This window comes from Pogona vitticeps, chromosome 7 (assembly GCF_051106095.1).
Source record: "Pogona vitticeps strain Pit_001003342236 chromosome 7, PviZW2.1, whole genome shotgun sequence".
Taxonomy (NCBI): Eukaryota; Metazoa; Chordata; class Lepidosauria; order Squamata; family Agamidae; genus Pogona; species Pogona vitticeps.
This window is the reverse complement of record NC_135789.1, coordinates 20,635,556-20,651,184: the sequence shown is the minus strand read 5'-3', so window position 1 is coordinate 20,651,184 and position 15,629 is coordinate 20,635,556.

Here is a 15,629-nt window from a genome sequence, read left to right as displayed (position 1 = left end):
GGATGTTCCCCAGGACATCAAATCCTTGGGGAGATTCTGGAGGAGATGATAAAGTGGTCACCCTGAAAAAACACCTAGAAAACAAAGCAGTCAGAACTAGAAGCCAACAGGGATTGTCAAGAACAAATCCTGCCAAACTAATTTGATCTCGTTTTTTGATCTGGTCACCTCCCTGATAGACAGAGGGAATGCTGTAAACATAGTATATCTTGACTTCAGTAAAGCTTTTGACAAGGTGCCCCGTGAGATCCTGATGAGCAAATTAATGAGGACAGAAGAACTGGACAGAAGAAGTGACAGATGGATATACAGTTGGCTACAGAAGTGTACTCAGGCAGTTCTTATCAATGGCTGCTTCTCAAACAGGGAAGAGGTAACATGTGGGTCTCAGTCAATTATTCTATGATTTTAATACACAAGTACACAATACATTAATGTACAGTGGGTAGAATCCTAAGATTCTCACAACTTGCTACAGCTAATTGCAGCTAACTAATGAGGTGCTAGGTGATGTCTAAGTCACATGCCTGGCCATCTTCTCAATTAGCCACCACTCGGAGAGCAGGTAACACAAAACAGAGGGAAATACCAATGGGATTCCAGCCAGTTTTTTTTTTTTTTTTGCCATCTATGAAAGGTCGCAGCTGGTTGGAAAACTCAGTGGGAGAGACATCAGGTTGTGTAGCCAGAGGTTGGGAGATAAATTTCCCACCGTACATCCCAGAAGAGCCAGGCTGTGTGGCCTTGAGAAAGTGGAACAGTCCCAGGGCCACTTCTGAATATTCTCGACCTAGCCCAGAAAAAGGTTTGGCATAAGTCAGATTTGACTTGACAGCACACAATTGTTATTATGATAGGTTGGATAGCACAAGGAAGTCCTTCATAAACCTTGCAGTGTGCTGGCCATACACTTTCCCGTAGTGCTTAATGCACTCTCTGGGAGGTTTGCAATTTAATTCTCCAGGCTAATCATTGCCCCTCCAACCTTGGTGAGCTGAGTATTCATTTTACTGACCTCGGAAGGATGGAAGGCTGAGTCGACCTTGAGCCGGTTACCTGAGCTGTACACACTTACTGAATTGTTGAGTCGAGGCCATCCCACAGCCCAGGTATCACAAAAAGCGACAAGCCCTGCAGAGCAGACCTGAGAAAGAGATGGTTCTGGGTGAGCTTAAGGGTCAAATGGGCCTCTACAGCAGAATACGGTCCCCTCAGGTCACTAGGGCCAAAGTGGTCCAGAGGACTATGACAGCCGTTAACTCTGGCCAAGAATCAGCACTCAACTTCCCAACTCCATTTCCAAAAGAGTTTTTAAAAATTGGGAATAAACGGCGGAATGGAACTTTCGCTGTTTATAAATCTGTATGTTCAGGGCAGGGGGCCCAGGACCAAAGGTGGTCCTCCCTAGATGCCTGAGATTGGCCCACCTTCCGTCTCTAGGGTATTAAGACCTGCAGAGAGAAGAAGGGAGATCAATAGGGTCGAAGTTCCCATAGGCAGGAAAGAACACCAAGCAGGAAAAACCCAAATGCATAGTTACAAGGGGGTGTGAGTAATATTCAGCTCTGTAATACTATGAATGAGAAGGACCTTGGTATGGTTGTCAATCACATGCCGAAGACTAGCCAACAGAGCGCTGTGGCTGCAAAACAGTCCAGGGCAATTTTAGATGTTTTTAGTAGAAGTAGGTTCTCCAAATTCCATGAGATACTTTCCCCCTGTATTTGGAACCGGTTAGGCCTCCTCTTGAGTCTTGTGTCCATTTCTGGACACCACACTTCAAGTAGGATGCTGACCAATTGGAACAAGTTGAGAGGAGGGCAGGAAGGAGGCTCAAGGAACTGGAAACCAAGCTCTAGGAGGAAAGATGGACAGAACTGGGCATGATGAGCCTTGGAAAAAAGAAGACGGTGAGTACGGTTACACTGTTGAATTAAATCAACGTCTGGTTTGGGTTTCTAAAAAGTCATTTAACATCCCATGGGTTTTGTTTCGGTGTGTGAATCCTCTTGGAGCAACATTTAGTCTGGTTGTAAACTCTGTAGTCTATTGGCACTTTGGTGCTCCAGGCCTAGGTTTTCCCAGTTTTTCCCCATACTGGGAAGGGAATTCTTCAACAACACTTTCTTGAGCTTTTCCGCCTTGAGACGGCGGACACGGAACTCAGCTGGTTTTAGTCAACCCATCCAGCCTCAGCAGCTTACAAGAGACCCCACAATAAGTCGAACAGACGTTTCCTCTGTCCTTTAAGAACTGTTGTGTCTGGACTAAGTCATTTTTTTAACATTTAATTTTTAAAATATAACTTTTGAAGTGACATAGCACTAGACCATTGCAGTGCTAAAGTAGAAACAGATGGGAGGGAATAAGCCAGAACTCAGCAAATCCCTCAGACCCTCACATAGACAATTTACTCAGGCACAGGGGATCACACATGCTAAAACAAGTTTTTACAAAGTATGACGAGAATTGATTTAAAATAAACAAGTCACACATGGGTGCTTTAAAAAAATGGGCTTGAGTTCCAGGAAACCAGATTTCGGTTGAATATCAGGAAAAACTTCCTAACTGTTAGAGCAGGAGGAAAATGGAACCCATGACCTGGAGAGAGGTGGTGAGTGCTCCAGTGCTGGAGGTATTTAAGAGAAAATCGGACAGCCATCTGTCAGATCTGCTTCGACTTGGATTCCTGCCTTGAGCAGGGAGGTTGGACTTGACGGCCTTCAAGGCCCTTTCCAACTCACATTATTCTATGATTTTAATCTTGCAGACTCAGTGAGAACAATATTGCACATTGCAATTTTTTGCTGGCATCAGTGTATTAATGGCTGCGATGAAAATGAGGTGAGGTTGGATGGACATGCAACAAATCCACCCTGACGTGATTACTCTAAAGTAATTCCCATTGCATTCTGAGTCTTGCCAGGTAAAGTCTTACAGCAGCTTTGTGAACCCTACGCTCCTCCCATAGGTTTGAAGCTACTTGCCTCTCATCTCTGCCCAGACGGCCCAGAGTTGACTGGGAGAGAGAATCCATAGACTTGAATCAATGGGACTTTCCATTTATCCCATAGATTCATTGGGTCTATTCTTGGACTGACAACCAGACTGAGACGCTAAATGTTACATTCCTCACAAATGTTTACTTTTTCGACAATTGACAAATAGAATTTTATATGAACACATTGCTAAATGCTGACAAGTGAAATGGTGCGGAATGCATTTTATCCCTCCCTGTCGGTGGACAGAGAAACCAGGGGAGGCCCTTGCCCTGAACTTTTCTGTGGGAAAAATTTGCAAAGCAGTGCCTTGGGGCTGGAATTCTCATTTATCATAAGTACTAAACATGGCCTCTGTCCTCCATCCCATCTCTTATTTAATTATTTATTGCATTGTTTTCTTCTTTTTCTCTTTTTTTCTGAGTGAGAAGTACCGTCCTGTTGGCAGCCGGTCCCGCCCCACGGTGTCCTCAGTTGGCACCTCAGGCTGTTCGACACAGGGAGAGAATGTGGGGCTCGCGGACTGAGAATATTTCCAAGAAATCCTGCATGGTGGCCTTCTTTTTCTCTGAGGCGGGTCAAGGAATAGGTAAAGCTTAGAAGTTTCCATAGACAAGTGTCTTCTGAGATGTTTAAACATAGCTCTGAAGACATCAGATCATCTCAGAACTGGAATGCATGAAACACATGCACCCCCATACCCTTGGACCGGTAACGGAGCCTTTAACTGTTGCATAAAACATTTCATTTTAATAATGCACTTCATTTATATATGCTGTTACAGGAATCACGTGGCACCATTTATGTGAAGGTCAGCCATTCCTCCCACCAGGAGAGATATAACAGGCCCTGGCCAAAAGCTGAGAATCCATTAAGAAGGATGACTGGAAATGAAATTATTTCTAATGTGATTTTTCTCACTTTCCAGCAGCCATATAGTGAAAGTTGCTTTATTAGCAAAATGGGATCAGATTTATATTAGCACTCTTACTAGCTCCTGAAGACTCCTTAGAATGACAAACAGGTACAAAGATAAATAAAGGAGTTTGTGAGTGAGTGGATCCGAAATGTATTTTGATTGTTGTTTAGTCATGAAGTCGTGTCCGACTCTTCGTGACCACATGGACCAGAGCACACCAGGCCCTCCTGTCTTCCACGGCCTCCTGGAGTTGGGTCAAAGTCACGTTGGTAGCTTCGTCCAACCATCTCGTCCTCTGTCATTCCTTCTCCTCTTGCTTTCACTCTTTCCCAACATCAGGGTCTTTTCCAGGGAGTCTTCTCTTCTCATGAGATGGCCAGAGTAGACCTTTGGTCCAGATGGGCAGGGTATAAATCAAATAAAATAAAATAAATAAATTTTAAAAAGTATTGCAGCCTCAGCTTCAGGATTTGTCCTTCCAGTGAGCAATCAGGGTTGATTTCTTTCAGAACAGGTAGGTTTGTTCTCCTTGCAGTCCAGGGGACTCTCATGAGCCTCCTCCAGCACAACAATTGAAAAGCATCAATTCTTTGGAGGTCAGCCTTCTTTATGGTCCAGCTCTCACTTCTATACATCGCTACTGGAAAAACCATAGCTTTGACGATGCAGGCCTTTGTCGGCAAGGTGATGTCTCTGCTTTTTAAGATACTGTCTAGGTTTGTCATCGCTTTCCTCCCAAGAAGTAGGCGTCTTTTAATTTCGTGGCTGCTGTCACCATCTGCAGTGATCATGGAGCCCAAGAAAGTAAAATCTGTCACTGCCTTCATATCTTCCCCTTCTATTTGCCAGGAGGTGATGGGACCAGTGACCATGATCTTAGTTTTTTGGATGTTGACCTTCAGACCATTTAAGAGGTTCTTTAAGTCCTCCTCACTTTCTGCCGTCAGGATGGTATCATCTGCATATCGGAGGTTGTTGATATTTCTTCTGACAATCTTAATTCCGGTTTGGGATTCATCCAGTCCTGCCTTTCGCATGATGTATTCTGCATATAAGTTAAATAAGCAGGGAGACAATATACAGCCTTGTCGTACTCCATGCATTCTGATAACCATCCCCTAAAAAAATTCTAGGAGATGGACCCATGGCCACAATGAACATATTATCTCCCATCCATCCTCTTAAAGAAAATCGTGTATTGTCTGGGCCAGTGGTTCCTAATCTGGATCTCCAGATGTTCCTGGACAACAACTCCCAGAAATCCTGGTCAGCACAGCTAGGAGTGAAGGCTTCTGGGAGTTTTAGTCCAAGAACATCTGGGGAGATCCAAGGCTAGGAACCAGAGCTCTAGAGTTCCTTCATAATCCAGTCTTTCCCATGCTGGGTCCCCCAGGTTGGAGGACTCTGGAGTTCTGTCATCTTTTACCAGCTTAGTCAACATTCAGGAAGGACAAGGCGTGGAGGCTTGGAGCCACAAGACGTGGCTCAACAAAACTGGAGCATCGCCTCAGGCTGCTGCTTGCAGGGAACGGAAATACATCGAAACCATTAGCAGAAAACACGCTGCGCTCTCTTCCCCCCCCCCCCCAGGAATGACAAAGAACTTCATCCGGGCGATTAAATTTTAACACGTTGGCTAACACAGACTTCTTGAACTAACCACGTGGCTCAAACATGGTTCAGGTTTCGTTCCGAGCCCTACAGGTTGTGACACCGTTCTCAACGGCAGAATGGTACACAAGAAGGCATCCGTCACCAGAACGGTAGGAGAAAAATCGAGAAGGTCTTGGCAAATGGTGTAAATAAATGCATGCAATGTTTCTCCTTTGCTTTAAAGAAAGGCAGTCTGGTGCAGCCATCAGACCGCGGGTGCCTGTAGGGAAGAGCTGCCACAATGATGGAGGAAGAACAAAGATACATGAGTTCTTCCATCCCTCGTGCAGATGCCCCAGTTAAATAGACCAGCGGTAAAAACCTTGGCAAATAAAGGGCGTTACTCATGGCCCTGAAAAGGATATCAGATGGGTTCCAATCAGGTCTCCATGGCAGCCGTATCAATCCATCTGGAACATGTAGCAGAAAGCGGTGACTGGCAAGGACTAAAAATGTCACAAATCAGCTCAGGTAGAAAGCCAAAGAAAGACAACCAACTAGAAGAAAATGACTAGGGCCACTAAACACTGCAATATGAAAAAAAAATATTCAACCTCCCCATCCCTGCCTTCGCTGACGTGAGCCTACCGAGAGGCGGTGCCCAGAGACGGTGCTGCAGAGAAGCCGAGCGGAGGTGGGGTCGGGAAGGGCCAGACACCTATTTGGCCCATAATCGAACCAGCACGAACCATCGAACTGGCAGTCCCTGCTCCTCTCTAATAACGATTAGTAAACATGAAACATCTAGCCCAGCAATGCAAAAACTACGAGCCATACAAAAAAGTCTGCATTAATCAATAGATGTACAAAAAGAGAGAGAGAGAGAGAGAGAGAGAGAGAGAGAGACCATGGAAAGGAAACTAAGCACTAAGAAACAAGAAACGTTACTCAACGTTTTACAAAAAGCCACGGAAGCAGAGATAGGTACAGTAGAATTGCAAATCTGATCATGGAAAAAGATAATACAAGGTACCTCTCTACTATCGGTTTCCTCTGATTTGGGGAAACTAAACAGGGCCACGGCCCTAATATAATATTAGGGAGGCTTAGATAGGACGAAAAAGGACCCTGCCTAAAAACCAGGAGATCCGTTGCTGCCAGGGTGGATGATGTTTGGCTAGATGGTCCAGGGTGGCAGATGCTTCTGATGGAATGGGAGGAGAAAGGTCCTTCTCATTACATGGCAGATATTCGTGGCTTATCCCTCCAAGGCTCACAACACCTGCCAAGATCTGGAGGACCTTTACTGATCGATTTTCAAATGAGACTGCTCCCCTGCTACTTCTAAAGGAAATCCGCCGTGTTCTCCTTCAGCCATAGTCACCTGCTCGGTGAGTTCATAGTGAGAGAAGGGCAAAACTGTACAGATAAGATGACAAACCTACTCTATAATTTGCACATCTGGAAAAAAAAAGTGCTACGGCAATTAAACCCTGATAAAATAAAGGAGATTAAAAGGGAGAGCTTCCTTAAAGATTGCCCTTGGGTTCCCAAGGTCAAAATTAAATTATAAGTAACACAGTCAAGAAGTTGGAAGGCACTGCTGGATAAATGTCGTAACTGAAACAAGCAGTAACTCAATTTTCTATATTTGAACATCTCATTATATTCCATGCCATTGAAAGATGTATTAGGTTCCTGAGAGGTGACACAGAGGCCCCCCTGCTGAAAATCCAGCCCTTAATTATTTCGTGGAGGTTAATGTGCCTATAGGAGAGGAGTCACTTGGTCTTAACTCTGAGTAATAGATTCAATGGAAACGAGTTTAATGGAAAATTAATAAAGCGATGCGGAAGAGTCAGGATTAAATATGAAGCCTTGTAACAACGGCAAGGAGGAGGAAGTACAGAGTTCAAATGTCCGCCTCTGAAGGCATCTATTGCTCAGACGGCACTCGTCAAGGCCTGCCACGGCGCGCGTCCCCCTGAACATTAGCCGCAGTCAGCCGGGACAGGAAAATCACTCCATCTCAGTTTTATTGCATGCATCCGGATCTCACCTACATTTTCTTCCTGCTCACGTTTTCTATCAGGGTGCAAAACTTTGCGTTCAGTTCCTATGCTGAAATTCACATACAGTTCTAAGTATTTTCCTAATATCCACATTAATTCATACAATTTATCTCACTTACACATTTCTCTCATCAGGGAGAGTCACAAGACTCGCTGTTAAGCTGGACTTAATTCGCACCGACAACTCGACTCAGGTTCCCCCCCCCCATGACTTGACTTGTGACTTGGAACACCCCCATCGACTCCCTTTTTGCTGGGGGGGGAAGCTTGTTTTTAATGGGGACTTGGAATTGGGTCTTGGGACTCGGGACTTGGACCCAAAGACGGGCCGACTTCGCTGCCCCTTATTGACAAAAGTATAGCTGGGCTTCTATTTTCAAACACACACATTTTAGCCATTCCTATTTTTTAAAAATCAGCACACACTGTGTTGGGTTCCTGTTCATGCTCCCAGCCTCCATGAATGCCTTGCGAATGAAAGACTTCTTGGAGCAAAGTATGTTTCTGTTCACACCAAGTGTCAGGAGTCTCTCTCTCTCTCTCTCTTACACACATGCACGCACGCACGCATACACACACTGTCCCATCCAGAAGTCCTGGATCGCTTTATGGAAGCAATTCCCTGATGAGATGATGAGTAGTATCCTGACACCAGAGGCATTCAAGAGAAGATTGGACAATCATCCACCAGATCTGCTTTGATTCAGATGCCTGCCTTGAGCCGGAAGGCTTGGAGGCCCCCTTCCTGCTCCATTATTCCAGGATTCTAAGATTTTGATCTCCCCACATGCTTACTATCCTTCATTTTCTCAGCCTGAATGCCCACACAGGGCTGCTATGCTTCTCTCCTCCGTCTGCGCTTCCACAAAGCTGTCTACATTGCTTCTCCTCTCGGATCTAGTCCAGACGGCGGAGAAATCCACTTAACGCTAATTGTGAGATCCATCTGGAGATCCCAGAAAAGTCATTTCTAGCCGGGGTGTGAAGAAATCTCGCTTCAGTTCCTCGAGGCTTTGTTAATTTCAAGCAAGATTCCTCACTTCCAGTGCAGAAGCGAAACAAAAATCTCATTATCCCCCCCCCACAAGGTCCCACAACACTCCTGCCAAAATCCTCTGCAGTAGACTAATATTTTCACATTCTACCCCACACAGTCCCTCATGGAAGTAGATAATATATATGGCATAAGGGAGCTGAGCGAGGCAGCTGAGAAGAAGACATTTTGGAGGTCCCTCATTCAGAGGGTCACCCTAAGCTAGAGGTGGATGGCTTGGTGGCAATTCACAACAACTATAATGTGAAGGCACCTTGCTTGTGTTTATTTATATATTTATTAATTAAAATAGTTTTGCCCTGATTTTTTCCTTTAAAAGGACCCAAGGCAGCTTACATCATCAAAAGATCATGTTTAAAGCTAAGAACAGAGAGGACACAAAGACAAAAAAGGCTCAAGCAAATCCTACACTTAAAAAAGGTAAAGAAAAGCAATACCAAAAATACATTCAAAGCAGTCACGTACAACACTCCATTTAAAAATCCTACTCAGGCAGCCAGCCAGTCGCTGAGGGAAAGCTTGCCTGAAGAGAAAGGTCTTCGCCTGCTTGTGGAAGGGCAGCCAAGAGGGGGATCCACCTGGCTTCCAGTGGCAGGGAGTTCCAGAGTCTAATGGAGCAGCCACAGAGAAAGCCCTGGTCCATGTCCCCATCAGATGTACCTAAGAAGGTGGCGGGAGTGAGAGAAAGGCCTCCCCTGATGCTCTTAAAGTCCAGGCAGGCTCATAAAGGGGGACACTGTCCTTGAGAGGGGCATTTGGGGCTTTATAGGTGAGAAAAAGCACTTTGAACGGTGCCCAAAACCAGGATGGTTGAACCTGCCATTCAGTCCTTGTGAAAGCATCACCTGCTCATTTTTAAACTAGTGACTTTGTTCTTATTATTTACAAAAGAGGAGAAACAGCAGGCTGCAAATCCAATATTTAACCTTGTTTCTGCCCACCAGGGATGTGAAGAAACCAGGCTAGATTAATTGTTCTCAATGAGATGAGCTCCCTTGACCTGTCAAAGGCCTGTGACGTTTCTTGCCTCCAGCATAAGAACAAGGCGATTTGCATGAAATATCTCATACATAACTAGTTTTTTTATCCTTTCTGAAGCAAAACATGCACACAACAAAGACAAAAAAATGGTCTGATTGACCCCAAAGAGGCAAAACCTCCTTCTTTTTGTAAATTAAAAAAAATGCATGCCAGCTGGCATCAGGTGTTGTACTTGAGCTATATAATTCACAATTGACTCATTTTACAAACACTGGTCCTTAAAAATGCAAAAACATGTCAAAACAGAAATGACAGGAGGGCAAGAAGGATGATCATGGAAGTGAGAGCTAGACCATAAAAAGGCTGACTGCCGAAGAACAGATCCTTCATTGGAAGGACAGATCCTGAAGCTGAGGCTCCAATACTTTGGCCATCTCATGAGAAGAGAAAACTCCATTGGAAAGACCCTGATGTTGGGAAAGTGTGAAGGCAGGAGGAGAAGGGGACGACAGAGGCTGAAATGGTTGGGGAGTGTCACCGAAGTGACCAACATGACTTTGACCCAACTCCGGGAGGCTGTGGAAGACAGGAGGGCCTGGCGTGCTCTGGCCCATGGGGTCACAAAGAGTCGGACACGACTTAACGACCAAACAACAAGAAGAAAAAGGATGATCAGGGGACTGGAAACCAAGCCCTAAGAGGAAAGATGGGCATGTTTAGCCTTGAGAAAAAAAGAAGACAGATGGGAAATAGGAGAGCATTCTTCAAAGACTTGACTGCTTCTTCTAACGAGGAAAGGCAGGAACTGTTCTCAACCTTCCATGAGTGCAGCACACACAATAAAGGGCTCAAGCAACAGGAAGCCAGATCAAAGTTGAATATCGGGGGGGGGACTTCTCTACTGTTTGAGCAGTGCAACATCGGAACCAATGACCTTGGGAAGCCCCTCGGTCAGATCTGCTTTGATTTGGATGCCTGCCTCGAACAAGGGGTTGGACTCCATTGCCTTATGGACTCCTCCCAATTCCATGCTTCCAGGATTCTAGGATTCTACTTTGGCATCTTTCAAATACTGGTATTTAAGCTTACCGTGTTTCCTGTTACACACAACCTGTGCGCTGGTGTGACCTGGGAAGGGAGGCAGCCCACTTCGCCTTCTGCTCTTCATAGGCAAAATAACACTGCAGGAACCTACACAGGAACAATGCCATTATGTGCAGGGATTTTCATAATACTGTGCCACTTGGCACATGTTCTCCTTGTCCCAGATAAATCCTCCTCTTGAAAGATAGCATTCTATGTGGGAATTCTCATAATGATGCATACTTCTCATTCCATACAGAAGAAAACGACTGCAAAGTGTCTAAGAAATCACATATAAAGCAAGCAAACAAAGCCATGCAATCCTTAGACCATTAAAAATAAAGCAATTATAATCATCATAATCATTATCCAGTTGGAACATCAGGTTGTGAAGGTGTCAGAAAATGAAGAAGTCAAGATCTTGTGGGATTTCCCGATCCAAACAGATAAGACACCTTGAAGATAACACAACAGATATAGAAGTAATAGAGCGAAGAAATGTCCAGATCCTTGACATTGCAATTCCAAGCGATGCCAGAATTGAAAATAAAGAACTGAAAAAACTGACAAAGGACAGAGACCAGGCCATCGAAACATCTCGCTTGTGGATGAAACACCCTTCAGGGGTCCCCATTGTCACTGGGGCTTTGGGAACAATATCAATAAATTTCACACAGTAGTATAAGCATGAGATGATGGAGAACAGATCCTGCCTCATTTGGTAATTAATAGTATTACCTGTTGGTTGAAAGCTGATGTTTCCCTCATTTGTTCATGAGATGTCTAGAATAGATAAATTGGTGCTGAAAAATCTTTTTATGGAGAACAAAGAGCAATTCTTTCTACATTTCTCTTCAGGGTTGATAAGGTTGGTATAGAGACTTTTCACTCATGTTGTTGTTGTTCTTTAGTCATTAAGTCATGTCCGACTCTTTGTGACCCCATGGACCAGAGTACACCAGGCCCTCCTGTCTTCCACTGCCTCCCAGAGTTGGGTCAAATTCATGTTGGTTGCTTCAATGACCCTGTCCAACCATCTCGTCCTCTGTCGTCCCCTTCTCCTCTTGCCTTCACACTTTCCCAACATCAGGGTCTTTTCTGGGGAGATTTCTCTTCTCATGAGGTGGCCGAAGGATTGGAGCCTCAGCTTCAGGATCTGTCCTTCCAGTGAGCACTCAGGGTTGATTTCCTTCAGAACTTTCCCCACATTCACTGGACAGTATTTTAAGCGCTTGTGAAATGTCTTCAGTGCTGGTTTCAGTGATAATACTAATCTTTTCCCCTCAGGTAGACTGATATATATTTAAAAGACACACAGACACACACAAATCATGTCTTAGTGCCAGGGATGCTGGCTCCTGCCAGGAGAGTTTTTGGTTGATAATCTTCTTACTCCAGGAGTTTACAACAAGATTATGCTAACACTATGCATGAAGCATTTGTCAATTTCCACATGGAAATGTAAGCGACATTTTTGCACTGTGTTTGTAGCGCTGCAGTTGAAATAAAGTCTTGTCCTAATAGACATGCATAATTGGGCCTTTGCATTTAAAAAAAGGCATGGGAAGATCCCCATTAAAATGCCCATCTCTGAGGTAAAATAATGAAAAGAAAGAATGAATCAAGGAATAGCATGTTAACACGGCTAAAATTCTAAACTGATCACATTTCCAAATGGAACTACTAGGGCTGAATCCTGAAGTGAAATGGAAGCCCCTCAGAACCCCTAACAGAAACCAATGAAGGCTGTTATCAAAAGGAATGGATCTGAAACACGAGGAGTCCAGAGCGGGTGCAATCATCAAAACCAAGATTATAAATCCAGAGATATAATCACTACTTTACACATATCTGGGAATAGAATCCTAGGATCATGGGAGTTGGAAGGGGCCTCTAAGGCCTTCGAGTCCAACCCCCTGCCTAATGCAGGAATCCAAATCCAAGCAGATTTGATGGGTGGTTGCCTGATTACGCCTCTTCGATGCCTCCAGTGTTGGAGTGGTCACCAATCACCACCTCTCGAGGCAGTTGGTTCCACTGTCGCACTGCTCCAACATTTAGAAAGATTTTCCTGATATTTAGCCAAAACCTGACTTCCTGTAAATTGAACCCATTATTACATTGTCCTGCATCTGGAACAACTGAAAACAGATCCTGCCCCTCCTCTGTAGAGGCTTTCAAGGCTTTGAAGGGTGCTATCCTATCTCCCCCTCCCCCCTGTCTTCTTGTCTCAAAGCTAAAAATGCCCAGTTCTTTTAGTCTTTCCTCCTAGGGCTTGGTTTCCAGCCCCCTGATAATCATCCTTCTTGCCCTCCTCTGAACATGCTCCAGTTTGTCAGCATCCTTTTTGAATTGTGGTGTCTAAAACTGGACACAGGACTCTAGATGAGGCCTAACTAGTGCTGAATAGAGGGGGACTAGCCCCTCGCAGGATTTGGAAACTATACTTCTCTTAATGCATCTTAAAATCACATTGGACTTTTTTGCAGCCACATCACACTGTTGGCTCATATTTAGCTTGTGATCTATGACAATTCCAAGATCCTTCTTGGTCATGGAATTCCTAAGCCAGGGATCCCCCATCTTGTAACTGTGCAATTGGTTTCTTTTTTCGAGGTGCAGGACTTTGCACTTCTCCCTGCTGAGTTTCATTCTGCTGTTTTCGGCCCAGCGTTGTAATCTATCCAGATCGTTTTGAATTTTGTTTCTGTCCCCCAAGGTATTAACTGTTCCACCCAATTTTGTGTCATCCAGAAATATGATATAGCATTCACCGTACCTCCTCATCTAAGTCTTTCATAAAAATGCACTGGGCCCAGAACTGAGCCTTGGGGTACCCCACTTGCTACCTTCTCCCCTTTTTTTGAGAAAATTTAGGGAGGCACACTGTCCTCCGGACAGATGTGTAAACTGGAATTGCATCCAGGGTGTTCATGTTTCTGGGGAAACTGTGGAAGGCTCCAAAAGCATTAACAGCATGGTAGCACTTGTATGGATCCACTGCATTCTTGCCTTGCAATAAGGAGGGGAATCGAAGGAGGGAAGACCAAAAGAGATCTCCAGAAGTTGTTTGGTTGGTGGCAACCGAGGAGGAGAGGATTCACTTTACCTCTGAAATGAACTTTCTACGCCTTCCTTTCCTGAAAGTTAAAGCACCACCTGATTGCCCCATTGGAAAATGAGGTGGAAATAATTTAAATAATCAGGAACCAGTATGCAATTAGGTCACCTGGTTTTTTCAAAGCACTTTACAGATTAGGAACGTTACCCTGGGATACAGGTAAGGGCAGTAAAAACTGGATTGTGGAAAATTGATCTGGGCCTGGATTCCCAGGGGTTTCGACTGGGTTTCTTAGTCTCTAAAAGCACACAAGGCGAGGATCCGAATGGGGGAAACGAGAATGGTTGGCTTGTTAGATTGCCAAGCCCCTGAGGGCTTCTGGCCAAAGATCTGAACAGCAGAAGTTTTCTGGAAAAACAGAGCATTGGAATTATATTGGGGCGCTGGGAGAAACTGTGAGAATACTATGCAGTCAAAAATTGTGAAGAATATGTTATCTTTAGTTAAGAAAAAAAAAAGGAATGTTTGTTTGCAAAGGCTTAGTGTTTCTAGTTAGGGCATAATTTGAGTTTGGGTTTACTAAGATGCAGCTCCACAATCTGGTGGCTGTTGCTGTTTCTGTTTAATCTTGAACCCACATGAAACAAGCCCTACCATGCTGGAGGCATCATGAGAGGGTGTCGCTCTGTGGAAGCCGAGCAGCTTTAAATCTGTCCAGTGAACGGATGGGGAGATCAGCTGGGAGGTGCATGGAATCAAGACAAGGTGCAGGGGCAGTAAAACAGAATCAAAGAACTGTAGAGCATGAAAGAAGCCCAGGAGTTGATTTCAACAGCTTGCCAAGGCAGGAAAACCATGGAGAAAGGAAATGGAAAATCACCTCTCTTCCATTTGGGACCAACCCTGCAAAGCCAGAAAAACAAACAAACACAGACTGCTTTTCCCTATGATGGTCCGCCAAGATTTGAAGAAGGTTCTCATGCCACCTCCTAATTTTCTCTCTGGGCTACCTCATCGTAAGGCTTGGTTTCTAGGCCTTCTACCTGAAAAGCCAGTAACCCTCTTCTGAACATAGAAGTGTAGAATCAAAAAAAATCCAAGAATCATGGGAGTTGGAAGGGGCCACGAAGGCCATCAAGTCCAACCCCTGCTCAAGGCAGGAACACAAATCAAAGCAGATCTACCAGGGGGTGGTCCAATTATCCCTTGAACACCTCCATGTTGAAGCGCTCACCCTCTTTCAAGGTCATGGGTTCCACTGTCATCCTGCTCTAACAGATAGGAAATTTTTCCTGATATTCATCTGGAATCTGGCTTCTTGTAGCTTGAGCCCATTATGACATGTCCTACACTCTAGGATGATAGAGGACAGACCCTGCCCGTCCTCTATATGACTACCTTTCTAACCTGTTATTTTTTCACAGCTATGATGAGCAGAACCAGAAACATTATTGCAGGTGAAGCCAAACCAAAGCAGAATACAGGGACACCTATTGCTTCCCTTGATGTACCTGATTCTGTCGATGCAGCCTAGAATCTAATCTCCTTTTTTGGTCTCCACATCACACTGTTTTCTTATGTTCATCATGTTAGTGTCCTGCCCGCCATCACCCATCCCATATTTATGCATCTGATATTTCTGCCCAAATGTAGAGAGCTTTACATTTTACCTTACTGATGTTGTCGATATCTTTTGTCGTCGTCTGCGAATGCAACGAGAGTCTTTTCCGTGCAATGTTTGTTACAATACCACACCAAAGATCGCAGCTCGGTTGTCTTTCTCAAGATCTTTCTGACCCTGCTTTATCAGTGTCTGTAAACACGCCACAGAGTTGTCCGTGGAATATTGCTCCGCACATGAATTGAA